Genomic DNA, 4,114 nt, shown 5'->3' with positions numbered 1-4,114 from the left:
GGGGTCCGGCTGGGCTTAGCCCGAAGGAGTTACATGGGTCCACTCTCCCATGGGCCCACCACCTGTGGGAGAGGTAGTAATCCGAGTCTGGTGCATTGTGGATCATGTGACAGCCGGGGTCGTGGGCCCTGGCGTTCTAATCCTCGGTTACTGAAACTGGCTTTTGGAACATGGAAAGAGACTACATGTCTCGACTGGCCTGGGAACGCCTCGGTATACCCCCGGAGGAGCTGGAGGCGGTGGCTGGGGAGAGGGAGGTCTGGGTTTCTTTGCTCCAACTGCTTCCCTCGCGACCCGGATCCAGATAAGCAGTGGATAACGAATGGATGGATGGATGGATCTAAACCATAAAAACTGGTTGGTGTTGGTGTTAGACTCTGGTAGACTGAATCTAATTGGTTGGTGCTGGGGTCAAGACTCTTGTAGCCTGAATCTTATTGGTTGGTGCTGAGGTCAAGACTGTGGTAGGCTGAATCTGACTGGTTGGTGCTGGGGTCAAGATTCTGGTAGACTGAATCTGATTGGCTGGTGCTGGGGTCAATGCTCTGGTAGGCTGAATCTGATTGGTTGCTGCTGGGGCTGGTGCTCTGGTAGGCTGAATCTGATTGGGTGGTGCTGGGGTCAAGACACATGTAGGCTGAATCTGAATGGTTGCTGCTGGGGTCAAGATTCTGGTAAGCTGAGTCTGATTGGTTGATGCTGGGGTAAAGACTGTGGTAGAGTGAATCTGCTTGGTTGGTACTGGGGTCAAGACTCTGGTACACTGAATCTAATTGGTTGGTGCTGGGGTCAAGAATCTGGTAGACTAAATCTGATTGGCTAGTTTTTGGGTCCAGGTTGTAGTATGTTCTAAGGTTGATGCTATTTATAGGTGGATCATTTTCATAATCGTGATTGGCCTGAAATCACAGAAAGTGAACACACTCAAACTGACATTAATTTTTATAACCTTTTTTCACTGAACTTCTGAATTTCTTAAACTGGATCAGATTTCTCCAAGTTGTAACCAGTTTTTTATTAATGGTTTTACTTACTGTGTTGTTTGTTGCTGTCTGGGTGTTTCTGACAATTGACCCTACAGAACAGAAGACAGTGTTCATTCAATAGTTATATTCCACAAGATGCCCTTCCAAACTACTCTTCTGACATTAGCTGGTCTGATGGAGAGTATTTTAATTACACTTTATTTTTTTAAACAATTATGGTTGGGTAGATGGATGCCGAGTTGTTGACTCTACCACCAGTTCATCCTGGGAGCCACTGAGCCATAAATGCTCAGCTCTCACTGGCATAAAAGAGAGGACACTAGCATCCAGAACTGTTTAGTTCAATGTGAAAATAAAGCCTTTTGTATTGCCTCCCACTGGTATTGTTGCGTGTGTGTGTGTGTGTTTTATATATAGTTTAGTATGTTTTCAAACGTGTGGTAAACCGATTGTGCTATGTATAATAATGTGAGATGTTGCTGTTTTTTTAGTCATAGCCAAACCCTGGATTAAAATAGAAAGACAGCTCTATAGTTTCATCGGCAGAGACCTCAGTAACATGAAATTGGATTTTGTAGTTTTACAGTTCCAGACTGGAGTCCACCTGTTGCTCTGCATACTTTGTTAGCCCACTTTCCCATATCCTTCAGTGCTTAGGACACCTACAGAGCAGGTGTGATGTGGTGGGGGATCATTCTCAGTGCTGAAGTGACACTGACATGGTGGTGGTGTGTTAGTGTGTGTTGTGATTAGTGTTGTTCTGAAGTAAAACGACATAATGCTTTGAAAATGCAAATTAATACAATACACTAATCATTATAGCTTTTAAAGGAGTAAATACTGACATATGTGGGATATTTGCTTTACAAGCCCTTCCTTTAAACTGTGACCCTGAAAAAGCTCTGTTTTGGCCCTACCCCTCTTTCCCAACAGGAATTGAGACACACCACTCCAAAGCAAAACAAAGGGTTAGGGCTAAGTAATGACTTTCCTCTTAGGCTGATATGGAATGTAATGCTTTACTAGCACACACAAACAATAACCCAAACTGCCTCTTTATGCACTGATCAAATCTACAGGTCTAGATATCTGACGGTGTACAATAAAAATTTGGTAACTGTTCTGACTTCAGTGATTTTCTCACTTACTGTGTCTGAGTTTGTAGATCAGTCCTCCAATCAGCAGCAGAGTCACACACACACTCGCACTGATGATAATGATGATGGGAGAGGAGCCTGTAGACAAAGGGAGTGGAAAAAAATTTGGAGTGTTATCAGAAGGGATACCTCTTCCTGGATCAGGGCCTTGTCGTGGCGGAAGGGCTTGTGTGGTCTCATGACCTCCAGGGCTATGTCGTCGGGAGCTGTTAGCTCCCAGTAGGGTCTCCCATGGCGAACAGGTCTGGAGTGAAGATCCAGACAAACATGATCCAAAAGCATTCCTATGAGTACACACATTAAAATTCAGTGTACCCTGCCCGGGAAAGGGTTACCGGGACCTACCCCTGGAGCCAGGCCTGGGGGTAGTGTCCGACGGCGAGCGCCTGGTGGCTGGGCAGCCCACGTAACCCGGCCGGGCTCAGCCCGAAATGGCAACGTGGGAGGATCATGTAGGCTCACCACCCGCAAGATCCAGAGTAGGGGTGCGGTGCAATGCCCATCGGGCACAGAGCGGGGGCAAGGGGGCCCCTGGCGTCGTGGAACTTGTCAGCGGAAACTGGTTCTTGGTACGTGGAACATAACCTCACTGGGGGGGAAAGAGCCAGAGCTGGTGCGTGAGGTTGAGAGATACCAGCTAGATATAGTTGGGCTCACCTCTACACACAGTGTAGGCTCTGGAACCAAACTCCTCGATAGGGGTTGGTCTCTCTCTTACTCAGGAGTTGCACAGGGTGAGAGGCGACGGGCGGGTGTGGGGATACTCACAAGTCCCCGGCTGGCGCCTGTACAGCTGGAGTTTGTCCCAGTAAACGAGAGGGTCACCTCAATGCGGCTCCGGCTTGCAGAGAGGAAAACTTTGACTGTTGTGTGTGCGTATGCACCGAACAGCAGCTCAGAGTATTCGGCCTTCTTGGAGGCAGTGACTGGAGTTCTAGAGGGGATTCCATGCACTGACTCTGTTGTTTTGCTGGGGGACTTCAATGCTCACGTTGGCAATGACTGGGAAACCTGGAGAGGAGTGATTGGGAGGAACGGACTGCCTGATCTAAACCCGAGTGGTGTGATGTTGTTGGACTTCTGTGCTAGCCATGGTTTGTCCATAACGAACACCATGTTCGAACATAAGATTGCTCATAAGTGTACTTGGTACCAGAGCACTCTGGGCCAAAGGTCAATGATCGACTTTGTGGTTGTGTCTTCTGACCTGAGGCCGTATGTTTTGGACACTCGGGTAAAGAGAGGGGCTGAGCTGTCAACCGATCACCATCTGGTGGTGAGTTGGATCCGATGGCGGGGAAAGCTGCCGGACAGACCTGGTAAACCCAAACGTATTGTGAGGGTGTGCTGGGAAAAGCTGGCAGATGACTCTGTCCGGATGGATTTCAACTCTCACCTCCGAGAGAACTTCTCACATGTTCCGGAGGAGGTAGGGGGAATGGAGTCTGAATGGACACTGTTCCGGACCTCCATCGTGGAAGCGGCTGCATGTAGCTGTGGTCAAAAGCTTGTCGGTGCTTGTTATGGCGGCAACCCAAGAACCCGTTGGTGGACACCAGGGGTGAGGGAAGCTGTCAAGCGGAAGAAGGAGGCTTTTCGAGATTGGCTAGCTCGGGGAACTTCCGATTCTGCGGATGGGTACCGGCAGGCGAAAAAGGCTGCAGCTGTGGCAGTTGCTGAAGCAAAATCCAGAGCATGGGAGGAGTTTGGAGAGGCCATGGAGAATGACTTCCGGGCGGCCTCAAAGAGGTTCTGGAAAACACTCCGACAGCTCAGGAGGGGGAGGGGGGACACTGTCCAAGCTGTGCTCAGCAAGGATGGTGAAACTCTGAACTCGACTGAGCGTATTGTTGGGCGTTGGAAGGAGCATTTTGAGGAACTCCTTAACCCGAAAGACATGCCTCCTGTACAGGAGGTAGGGCCAGAAGTGTCTGGGGGGTCAGATTCCATTTCCTTGGCTGAAGTCACTGA

This window comes from Hoplias malabaricus, chromosome 2, assembly GCF_029633855.1.
Source record: "Hoplias malabaricus isolate fHopMal1 chromosome 2, fHopMal1.hap1, whole genome shotgun sequence".
NCBI classification, from domain to species: Eukaryota; Metazoa; Chordata; class Actinopteri; order Characiformes; family Erythrinidae; genus Hoplias; species Hoplias malabaricus.
The sequence above is the reverse complement of the archived record's forward strand: the minus strand, read 5'-3'. Positions refer to the sequence as shown.